Source organism: Acomys russatus, chromosome 10 (assembly GCF_903995435.1).
Source record: "Acomys russatus chromosome 10, mAcoRus1.1, whole genome shotgun sequence".
NCBI classification, from domain to species: Eukaryota; Metazoa; Chordata; class Mammalia; order Rodentia; family Muridae; genus Acomys; species Acomys russatus.
In genome coordinates this window covers 26,007,333-26,020,157 of record NC_067146.1, presented here as the reverse complement: position 1 = coordinate 26,020,157, position 12,825 = coordinate 26,007,333, and the positions used below count along the sequence as shown (strand labels likewise).

General features: G+C 35.8%; 1 protein-coding gene across 6 annotated transcripts in view; it reads left to right on the top strand.

The window, feature by feature from the left end:
• Foxp2 (forkhead box P2) overlaps positions 1 to 12,825 on the top strand; it is a 461,746-nt gene that overhangs the window by 100,421 nt on the left and 348,500 nt on the right. For 2 of the 6 annotated variants that reach the window (XM_051151912.1, XM_051151911.1), the window contains exon 1: positions 9,588 to 9,873. The exons of 1 other annotated variant lie outside the window; for it this stretch is intronic. The gene's annotated coding sequence lies outside the window, so the exon portion shown is untranslated. Of the gene's footprint in view, positions 1 to 9,576; positions 9,889 to 12,825 lie in introns of those variants that run through there. 3 more of the 6 variants (XM_051151913.1, XM_051151906.1, XM_051151905.1) reach the window with 3 other exon arrangements.

Sequence of the window (12,825 nt, the reverse complement as noted above, 5' to 3'; positions counted from 1 at the left end):
CCCCCTCCAGGGGACAGTTTGATGTCATGAATTCCATTTACATTATTGGAAAACATGACCATCATTTAGATCTAGGTTTTTTTCTTTTTACTCTACTAAAATTGAAATTATCTATTATTTAAAGAATAGTTTTTATTTATGTAGTCACTCAAGCTCCTAACTAATACTTTTCTACAGATATATTTTAATTTGAATAGTCTATATATTTCTTAAATATGCAGCCATATTTTTGTCTTGTTATGATGAATTTATGTTACTTAATATAGGATCCTCTAAATTCACCAATGTTGTAGCATATATAATTTTATTCCTTAAAAGACTGAGTGTTATTGCATTGCATGCATACACTCCATTTCATTCATATAGTCACATTCAGTGGACATGCATTTGTAAATGTGAACTCTGTTTTCCATGTATGTAAGTAATTACAATAGTCATCAATTATAATTTGTACTTCTTCCTCTATGGGGCAAGGATTTCAAGTCATTTTGTAGATATGAACATTTATTTACTATCAAATATGGATGATAATTAGAACATATATTTGACCAGAATTTAAGCAAACAAGTGCTCAGACTAAATATTAATTCTGAATTCAAATGTTCACATTTTCAAAACTACTGGGTAAGCATCTGTGAAAGTTATATTTTCTGCTTCAGTGAAGTCAGCGTTTGTTAGGACACAGTGTCGTTAGAAAGGCCACAGCATGTAAGAGTAGCTGTGTTCCTTCTCAGGGTTGTTTCCCATTTCCTGATCTATTTGTACCACTGTTTACTCTGATCATTGATAATGACCAAACTTCAGATAGGTTAAAGTGAAGAAAACAATTTTTCAGATTTTGAAAGTTTCTGGAAGCCATTCATGGCCTTTCTGTCAGTGTGTCATTCACTTTTGGTACTGTGACTGTCACTGTTTATAAAGAATCCTCAACGGCAGCAACCATAATTATTGTTGTATTTTCACTGCTCAGGTGGTGTGCTGATTTTCAGGAGGCATGTTAAAGTTGGAGAAATAAATATTTCATTTTTTAAAAAGTACATTTTATAGAATTTTATTGTAAATGAACTATATTCAAAACTAATGGAATGAATGATTCTTTTGTTTTGGAGGAATCAGAACAAGTAAACATATCAAATACTGTACAAAAGAATTAGTCCAATATGGCCAGGTATATTACATGCTACTTATATAAGTTTGGATCCCCTAGCTCCAAATAATATTCCATACATATATGTTTATCATTTGAGATTTCTTATCATTTTGTAATTATTATATGAAGCAAATAAACAAATGGCTATATATTTTATGTGTAGAGTACTGAGAAGAAACAGAGGTTGACAGAAATTAGAGCATAGAGCTCAAATGGGGAGCCAATATAGAGAGAGATCAGTGATTTAAAGATCAGCCATACTGTTGATAGGTTTAATAGGGACAATGTAGTTGAAATATTTGTAAAAAGGAAAGTTTTTTCATTTAAAGTAAACCATGAAGATGTTACAGTTAAAGACTTTCTATGTGATACACCAAAGATTGATTGTGTTGTTTGAGTTTTAAATTTTACTTTTATGTTTATCACTTATCTATTAAATTATGTGTCTTAAGTGGCATAATTTAAATTAATAAATTATATTACAAATTTAATATTATATTTAATAATGTAACTTATGTGATAATAAGTTTATAAAATAATATAATTTAATTGAATAAATTGAAATGTACTTTTGAAATCCTGTTCTATGATTTATCACTATCACATTTCCATTAAGGTTTAACTCATTTTATGTGTACAGCCATGTGTTCTGAAAACAATGGCGTTTTATTCATTCACTCCTTAAGTGTCTAAAAAGCATAATCTGTGCTGTGAACTTTTCTATTTCCTGTCTTCAGTTTTGTACGTCAATAGGCTCTTTAGCATGAAATTCCATGAACTAAATCTAAAGACTGACTAGCATTCAAATTTTATGAAATGAACAAAGAAATAACACACTTGAAGGAGGAGTTCTAAAGGCAAGAAAATTGACACTGTTTCTATTACTATTCTGGGGTGGTTTCAATGAAAGCAACTCTCATAGGCCCTTATGTTTGAATACCAGGCCTCTGGTTGATGGAACTGTTTGGAGAGGATTAGGCTATATAGCCCTGATTAAGATATTTCTCAGCGTTCTCTTCAAGGACTCTCTTTTGGGTTGTAGATCAGAAAATATCTATGTAAACAGAGTTATTCATTCCCCTTCCCTTCTACTGCCTGGCTTTGCACTTACACCTAAGCTGATGGTCCACATGCAGTGAACTTTCGTGAAGTGTGGAAAGTATGTGTTTGGATTCATAATTATCCAGTCTTACCAGCATCACTCTTTGAAAAGAGTGTCTCTATCCCTTTGTCAAATACCAGTTGATTATATTTACGTAGCTCTATTTTTGCAGCCTTTATTCTGTTCCGTTGATCTCTTCTTTCACTGATAACATACTGTCTTTCTTACAGGAACTTTAGTGTAAACCTTGAAGTACTACTGTTTGAGTTTCTAAACTTTCCTTGATATAGTTATGACTATTTTAGGATTTTGCTCTGTTTTCAAATTCAGATGCAGTTTGTCAGTATCCACAAAAGTAAAACACTGATAATTTTTTAACTTGCGTTTTATCTGAATTTATAAATGTCAGAATGAAAACATGCTGACAATATTCCATTTGCTTATCCATGGACATAAGACATCTATCTTCTTAGATATTCTTTGATTTTTGTTAATTAATTTTGTCCTTAATTATCCTTAAATCACAATCAGTCTCTGTATTCTCAGATGACCACAGGTTGTATACACATCTGGTATCCAGAATAGCAAGGACTGAAACAACAGAAGGTCTTTATGCTATTTGGAATTGCAATGCAAAGTATTTTCCCCTTTTTATGTACATATGACAATGCATAATTATCCTGTTCTACTGGGAACACTTATTTTTGCTCTGAGTCAAGTCCATGAAAGTAAAAATCTGCCTGTAATTGTCATAGCATGGTTTCTTTCTACATAGTCTGCCTGTTCTCCTTCTATGTTACAACATTATTTTCCTGTTTATTGAATTAATTGTGATGTTTTTACTTTCTTTGACATAAATGTCTTTCTAAAGTATATATTTAAATATTTCTATAGTACTTCTACAAAAATGTAGCAAGTATAAGCAGTGTCTAGATAAAATAGTGTTAACCTTTGTCTCAGTTTGGATTTCTATTCCTATGAAGAGACACCTTGACCACAGCAAATATTATTAAATTTTTTAAAATTGGAGTTGAGGTTTAGTCCATTTATAGTCATGATAGGAAGCATGGTGTCATTCAGGCAGAAATGGTGTTGGAGAGGGAGCTAAGAGTTTTACATCTGGATCTACAGGCAGGAGGAAGCGACTATTTGCTCCACTGAGCATAGCTTGAGCATATGAAACTCAAGGTCTTCTCTCCCATGGTAACACACTTTCTCGAATAAGGCCACACCTCCTGATAACCTCACTTCCTATGGGCCAAGCATTCAGACACATGGGCCTATGGAGGCCGTTCCAATTTGAACCACCACATTCCACTCCAAAGCACCCACAGTTTGGTAGCCATACCATAGTGCAGAAATGCATTCAGCCCAACTTCAAAATCCCCATAATCTAAATCTCAAACTTGTTTAAAAGCCCGAAGTTCAAATTCTCTTCTGAGATTCATGAAATCTCTTCACTGTAATTCCCTGTAAAATAAAAATGAAAAAGCATATCAAATCCTTCCAAAATACAGTGGCACAGGGTATACATAACCATTCCAAAATGGAGGAAAGAGAACATGATGGGTAAATACAGAAGGAAAACAAGACCAAAAACCACGTGAGCAAAACTCAAATTCTGCATTTCCATGTCTAATTTCAAAATGCTCTTCAGATCTGCAACTCCTCTCAGTTTTGCTGACTGCAACATACTTCTTTTTTTTGGGCAGCCATTTTAGCAACTATCCCATAGCTCTGGAATTTCCAACACCTGGGAGTCTCCACTGTAATCTAGGCTTCCCCTTCAGCGCTTCAAACAATGGCCTCTTTGGGCCTCCATTCAGGGACACTCCTGTCTCACACCTGGGCTCTCTGGCTTTCCTTAGTTGTGGAGGGAGATTCCACAACCCCTATTTTTAATATCCTTGACTATAAAGTTAAAACCAATTGGCCAAAGCTGGGAAGTTCTGCAGCTTGTTGTGGCTATTACATGGCCCCATTGTTAATTTTAATTACATCTTCGCCAGCATTCTATTTTTAAAATTTACTTTGTTTTATTTATCCATTATTTTAATGTGTTATTTCAATAATTTAAAAACATTTTGTTATTAATTTTTTATTTTTACATATACATTTATATTATTACACATATATACAATAAACTACCTACAGCAAGAAGAACCAAGAAACAGTCAGGAATTATATAATGTCACATTCTTAGTATTTTGGCTATTTGTATTTGGCAGCCTTGAAGAAAACATCTTTCCTATCTTGGGGCATCTAAAATTCTGTCAGTAGCTATCATATCTCATCATTATCAACTTAGAACATCTGTCTAGACCTAAAAACATCTTAACCCGTAAACGACTAAGCTTAATTGTAAAACTAAACTATCTGTCCTTCAACCCCATCAGAGACTTGAGAAGGAATAAAATTAATTACCTGTGTATACAGAGGGTACAAGTTAGCAGCTTCCCAAAGGAGAAGATGACAGAGACAGTTTGCTCCCTGAGCAGTCACCCAAAACTCTCTATAATGTTGGAGCTTCTTCTTCAGCTGTTTGCCACATTTGAAGCTATCTCCATGAGGAGATTCTTTGATGTTCATCTTCCTTTTTGAGATAGGCTGGGTGTTGCCAGGAGCCAACCTATTTCATTTTCAATGAATCTTTAAAATAACAGAAACATTTTAAAATGCCATATTCTGTATGTCTCTGAGGTTTTTTAAGACATTATCTAACTATTTTGCCTTGTCAGAGAGAAAACAAGGTTGCACTTAGGGATATCTCTCTTTTCCTTTATCTTCCATTTTTAGGTTTGTAGATAGGAGTTGAAAACAAAGAAGGGGAGATATAGAAATATATAGGGAAGGTAGAACAAAAAGTAGATTAGTGAATCTATTCCTCAATTTAATGCCTTAATTGTCACTCAAAAGGTTATTTTTAATTCACTGGTATGGAATTCTGTATATAGATGCAAAATAAGTTTAATTTTAGATACAGCGGTATAGAATTGAAATTTAAGACTATTCTTCACCAACATTATATTACTTCTACTCTAATATGCAGTGTTGTATCAATATAGCTCAATTATAATGCAAGGTTTACTTCTAATACTTTAAAAGTGCTATTGCATGCTGTTTAGGATAAGTAAGTTGTACAAGTTAATTGTTAGGTACTCAAATCATGGTCATATCAATTACCAGCATTCTATTTTGATGATTTTCTTTACCACTTCAGTTTGGTTGTTCCCGAACTTCCTCTGTAGGTCAGGTTGGCCTTGAACTCAGAGATCTGCTAGGCTCTGTCTCCTCTGTGCTGGGATTGAAGGTGTGTACTACCTACCATACCTGGCTCTAGATTCTTTTGGGTTTCGTTTTTTAAATTCCTTTTCACAAGTTGCAAGTTTAGCTGGGTGAGATCTTGCCTTGAGGTCACCACTCCCTTTCTTCCACCTAGCATCAGTATTTTCTTCAATCTGTTTATCTCCCTTATTATAGGACTTATTTTCCTTCTAATTTCTTTTGCCTCTTTTCTCCTCAAATTGTAAATTTGCTCAGCTTGCTCCTTTTCTTTGTAGATCTTTATGAGAATGAACACTAATAATCACAAGACGGATTCAATACTGGGCTGTTCTGAGATTTCCTCTACCAAGAAAATTAACCCAGAACTCTTCCATTTGACTTACACCAGATTTTTTGGAAAGGGGCAAAAAGTAGCCACATTCTTCAACCAAATATGACAAGAACTATCTTTTGACCACATACTAACATTCTCCTCCTCTGAAACCTCTTAATCCAGGCTCCCACATTTCAAGTCACCCTCAACATACTAGTCTTCCATCTTACTACTGGATGAACTGTTAGGCCACACTTTTTTAATCCAAAGTCACAAGGTCCACATTATCCAAAGAAAAGCATGGTCAGACCTCTCACAGTAATACCCCACTCCTCTTAGTTTCCTTTCAGATTACTCTTCTGTCATTCATATAGAATACTGAAGTGGGACTATTGTTTTGGTAGTTAAGGAATTTTCTTTCATTATAATAAAAAACATATGCTACCGTTCATCTACATTGGACAAATCATATATACAACAGTATATGCAAATTTTATTCCAGTTTCATTGACCTGCCCTCTGGTTAGTAGCATAGGGAAATAAGAAAGTACAGTAAATGATGCTTTAGGTACCTTCGAATTCCTATCCAAACATTAATGAGATCTATTCAGAGACATTATATAAAATAAAAGCATGCCTCCAAAGAGCAGTTTCAGTGAGTTTTGGTTGACATTACAGATAAAGTTCAAAAGGTGTGGTGTGGTGGTTTGTATTGGAATGGCCCCCTTAGACTCATGAGTTTGAATACATGGGCCATAGGAAGTGGCATTAAGAGACGTGACTTTAAGAGAGGAAGTGTGTCATTGAGGGGCCGGGCTTTGAGGTCTCATATGCTGAAGGTATATCCAGTGTGGCAAAAAATCTCTTCTTGCTTCCTGTTCATATTTATAGCTTTCTTGTCTCTCTTCTCTCTTCTCCCTACTCCCTGCTCATTGGTCACCTTCTTTCCCAAAATTATCCCCCTTTCCAGATATATATATTTACAATTCTCTGAAGAATATCATAGGACTTATATGAAGCAGGAACTGGCTTCAATAAAGCAGCACACTGGGGATCCGACCTGATGTAGGTGTGGGAGCTGACTATGGGGTTGATATTTCTGTGTCAGCTGTCTGCTTGAATTCTAAGATGGTATAGCTATTTCTTCCCATTACTTTCACTTCCCTATCTCTCACACTGTTTATCTTTCTTTCCTCTATGCTCTGTTTGTCCTTATGCAACAACAATAACAACAACAAAAACAACAACTGGATGTAAGATCTTGATTCATATGAGGGATCAAATGGAGAACAGTATAGATGGTTCTGTGCATGGAGAGTCTTCTGTAGGTGAGAGATGAGTTTATTAGGAAAACAACTGCAAAGAAGTTACTTTTTGATCATTTTGACTCCATGATGGGCAGAACTGGAGAACTGGATGCCATCCATAGTAAGGAGCATTGAGGAAAGAGTGTGTTCTATCTGATGGGTCATATGTAGCTCTAAGGAGAGGAAGGGATTTTGTTTTCTTGCTTTTTTCTATAGAGTAGGCAGATGGCATCCCAGGAAGTGGTCTGGACTGAGAACCAGAGATGTGGGTTCAGTTTATGTTCATCCTCTTCTGCAGGCCTTTGGGAATAATACCTTGTCTGTGCATACCCAATTTCTTCATTTGTGAAGGAAACACTGGCGCTCTAACCACTTTCTTCTTAACTTAGTGATTGATTACCTAAGTACTTATCTTCTTTATGGTTTAAATCTACTGTGTATTCTACCTAAAATGTATTTTTATAAAATTCTCTTGCATGATCAGCTTTGTATTTATTTGTTCATAGAGTCATAATCCATTCAACAGTTATTAATTACCTACTGTGTTTCCTGGCAGTAGTCTAGATTCATAGCACACAAAGAGGCTAACAGATAAACACTGTGGCCTATGGAGTTCCCACTGCTAAAGTCAGAATCAGGATACTAAACTGTAAGATCGTTTTTCTTTTGTTGGTAAATTTATGCCATTGAACCTTTGCAAACACAACTTTGTGAACCCCATTCTTTTTTGAAATTTTCTTTATATAATAATATGTTTTGATAGTCTTTCCCCTCCTCCAACTCCTTCCAGATTTTTCCCATCTCCTCAACCACATATGAGAAAGAACTTTTTATCCTGAAATTTTACCTATTTATTTTCTTGTTTGCAGTGTCTCTACAAGTAAATAATGTGATCATATTGATTTCATGTGAATGACTAATGCTAACCAGACAGACTGATAGAATTTCTTCTAAGTATTTTATGTATTTTAGCAACAATATAGTATTTTAAAATATTAATTTACTGTATGCCTTCTAGCAAAAAATATCATTCAGCCCATGATTATATGTGTTATAGAGATGGCATGAATCACTATTATCCAACAACTGGAGAAAACCTAGCAGATTGGTTTGGAAATTCTAAACTATGTGTATAGAAAAACATAATCCAAAAAAATTATCTAGTTGTCTATACTTTAATAAGCAATCAATATGCTTTGGCATTATACAGAAGTAGTTATTCAAGAAACAGTAACACAAGAAATGTAAACAGTGAGCCCATGTTTGGGTAAAATCTTAATATTGAGAGAATAATAGATAAAAGAATGAAAGACTAGGGCTGGAGAGATAGCTCAGAGGGTAAGAGGGCTGGCTGCTCCTCCAAAGGTCCTGAGTTCAAATTCCAGTAACCACATGATGGCTCACAACCATCCATTATGAGATCTGGTACCCTCTTCTGGCCTGCAGAAGTTACATGCAGGTAGAACACTGTATACATGGTAAAGAATAAATAAATATTAAAAAAAGAATGAAAGATTAACAAACAGTAGGATGCAAAGTGTAGTACTTGAATTGACTTACTATCTGTGTCATCTGTCTACCTTAATTGTTGTGTTTAACATGATGATTTGAAATGTGATCTGTAGAAGACTTAAGGCTCTGTGGAAAACTAGTGACACCTAAGGAAGAATCACAGTAGCACTGAGATGTTGCCAGTGTAATTCAAATAGGTTCCTTCAGTATTGACTGGCCCCTCATACTTTCAGAGTTCACTGGATTAAGGGTATCCTTATCTTAAATGCATTTGGGAATATGGTTTAAAAACAGTAATGTCCAGGTTCTCAGAAGGGATAGCATATGATGTCACTCAAATCATTTCACTGCCTGGGTAAGACATTGTTCATCAAACACAGTCGGCTGTGCTGTTCTAATTTTAAATATAGGGTCAGTACAGCCTTCGACGTCATAATTACCCATCAATCATCTTAGATGGGTAGATTAAAATACATTTTCTATCTATATAATAGTAAGTCCTACAAATTCCTTGGATCCCTATTAGATATAATGTATTTATTTAAGGAAAGATTATGAGAAGAATATTTCAGATAGAAGAGGAAGACACTAGGAAAACAAACTGGCTGAGTAAGATATAAGGCTGGAAAATAGAAATTCAGATAATCATTGAATAATAACCCTTACATTGTGTTAAAAGGAGAAAATGATTACTACCAATTTGTTAATTGTGGAAAGGCCTAGATAGCTTATTAAGTATGTGTTGAAGAGGCAATTGAAATCAGTCATGTTTTCTGTTGGGATCCTACAACACAAATAGTTTTATATTACAAATTATAAAATTTAATCATCAAAAAGTTTAAACCTTCAAATCTATGTAAGAAGAGGGAATAAAATATGAACCTTCTGGCAGTGCATCTTGTGTGCTCCCAACAATGAGATTTAAAGTTCTTAAAATGAAAGTGTGTCGAATGCATTTTCTACTGATTTGAGGATTCACTAATAATGAGTGAATTAACCACTCTGTTTTGGGGGATGGATATGCTCTATTTAGTTTAATGGTTGCACTAATTGGGACACATATTCAAGGCTAATTTTCAAAGTAATGACAGTTATTTACCCTACTCACAGGGCTCCTCCTCTAACGTGATGCTGGGGCCGAATGCACCTAGGATTCCATTCCAAGGTTGATTTGAAAGGTGTGTGGAAGACTAGGAAGAGGCAGGTAAATGTCGTTCTGGTAATAATTCTCTTTTGCTCTTAATGCTGTTTTCCCTGATTTTTTTTAGTGTTTATATTGCTCCTTGGTATTTTTGTTAAGCATATTTTCCCAATATTAAAAAGTTTCTAAGGGACCACAGAAGTGTGTCAAGTGCTAGTCATAGGAATACTTAGCACTCGTGATGAAACTAGCCCTCCAGTTTCCCTCTTGCTCTTTGTCATTCATTACACAGCTGGCTCTAGCTTTTGAAATACTAGTACAAATGAATTAGAAATTTTATTCTGAATTGTGGTAGGGTGTTTTTCTTCACTTAGGATAGTTTTACTACTGTTGTGCTTGCCTCTAAGAGCTGGCATTTTCAGTCTTACTAGTGTGTGTGTATTTGTGTATGAGTCCTGATGTGTGTTTTTATGTCTGTCCATCTGTCCCTGTGTGTGTGTGTGTGTGTGTGTGTGTGTGTGTGTGTGTGTGTGTGTGTGTTAGTGTAGATTGAATCCAGGGCCAGACACATGCTTAGTAAGCTCTCCACTGCTAATTTGGATTTTTAAGTTTTAGTTATTTAATCACTTTACAGCCTGATCCCAGCCCCCTCCCTCCTCTCCTCCCTGTCCCATCCTCATGCCCCCTCTTCCCATTAACCCCTCTTCTTCTCCAAGAAGAAGAGTCCCCTAAGGGATGCTGAGACCCACAGCCAAACAATAGACAGAACTCTGGGAGTTTTGTAGCAGTGTGGGAGAAAGGATTGAGGGAGCTGGAGAGGTCAAAGACATCACAGGAAGATCTACAGCATAAACTAGCCAGGGCCTATGGGGGCTCACAGAGACTGAAGCACCAACCAAAGAGCTTGCATGTGCCTGACCCTAAACCCCTAACACGCATGTAGCAGATGTGCAGCATGCTTATCTTGTGGCTTCTGTAACAATGGGAGTAGGGAGTAGGGGCTAATTCTGACCCCATTGCTTGCCTTTGGATTTTTGACCCTTAGCTGGGTTGCTTTGTCTGGCCTCAGTGGGAGAAGATGTGATAAGTCCTGCTGTGACTTGAGGTGTCTACTGCTAATTTTTATCTGTGACTTAATGTTATTTAAATTCAATTCATATTATCTTTGTCATGGGATCCAGACATGCTGAGAAAAGCACAAGGTAGCATATAAAATAGCAACACACAGCCTTTTGATCAACTCCTCCCTGACTGGATTGCCTTGCTAGGCAACAGGGGAAGAGGACAAAGTTCTGGTGTGACTTAATGAGCTGGGCTGTGGGTGGGGCTCCCCATTTCTGAGGGGGTGAGGGAGGGTGAGACTGAGGGGAGAGAAGGGAGAGGCCTATGACCAGGATGTAAAATCAATAAACAGGTAAATTAATAAAAAATAAAATAGCAACACAATTTTCTCTTTAAAATATGAGTTATCTTCTAAACTTTGTTTGGACCAGTTAGAACTAATATTTAGTGCTAACGAGTTCAACAGTTCAGGAAGAATAAATTTTCTTAATAGTGTCATACATCTTTCAATTTCATTGTAGCAAAAGACAGACCCCATTCTCCACTCAGTTGTGGAGAATGTCCTGTTCATTGGATAGATCTGTGTAGGAGTTCGAAGTTTACTGCACATATTGTCCTTGGCTGGTGCCATAGTTTGAGCAGGACTCCTGGGCCCAGATCTGCCCATCATAATGTTCTTCTTGTAGGTTTCTAGGACCCTCTGGTGAACTCTGGTGTCCCATATTTGACTACGTCACCTGGATGGGGAGGTCTGGTGGCACTCAGAGGAAGGATAGCAGGCTACAAAGAAGAGACTTGATACCCTATAAGCATATACAGGGGGAGAAAGTCCCCCTCAGTCACAGGCATAGAGGAGGGGAGTAAGGGGAAAATGGGAAGGAGGAAGGAATGGGAGGATACAAGGGATGGGATAATAATTGAAATGTAATATGAATAAATTAATAAAATATATTTTTAAAAATTTACTGTAGCTTCCCTAGATATTTCCAAAGCCACCAAAAAAGATATTTAATCTGTAGTATTTATATAAAATTTGTTTTCACTTTTACTGTTATCAAGTAATTAATATATATCTATACATATATATATACACAACTTATGCATACATATGTGTGTTTATATGGCACTCCATGATGTGACTACCTTGAATGAGGTAAATTTCCTCTAACCTTGGAGGCTAAGCATGGTTAAATCTAATTAATGCTTGTGTATAAGACACAAAAATTGAAACTTTTTTAAAGGGAGCCTCACTATGTTGCTCAGGTCACTCTGTAACTCACTATGTAGACCAGCCTACTTCTCTCTCAGGCAATGAGATTAAAGGACTGTGCTACTATACCTAAAACACACCCGAAGAATTTAAATGAGGAATTTTATTTCAAAATTTTCTAATTAGTAACATCAACTCTCTTATTCTTTTTTTTTTTTTTTTTTTTTTTTTTTTTTTTTTAAGAAAGCCCCCAAAGGGCCGGGAACCATTGTCCGTTGAGTTCCCCACAAACTTTGCTCAGTAGGTACCCTTTGTCACAGTAGCCTCAGAGGTTCATTCTTTCACATATTGTCCTCTCCTCCTTTCTAAACCTTTCTCCAGATAGAGCCACCATGACTTCGTCGAGGGATTTATGCTGATCTACATTAATTATAGTTAAATACTTCCTAGTTATTCTATTTTGTGCGTTACTTATGATTATGCTGTAGTTATATTATCAACTTTATCACTCTGCCAAACAGAGACAATAAAATGATTCGACATTTAGCCAGCATTTACGGTTTTAAACATGAGATGACCTGTTTTGACTTCATTTTCTCATTGACTATCTTTATAATGTAAATGAAGACGAGGCTATAGTCTGTGCTTGACAAGTGGAGAAACTAGACCACAAAGAATTCCAATGATTTGAGAAAGTAATTTACCTGTGGTTCATAGCTAGCAATTAATAATGAAAAAGTTAG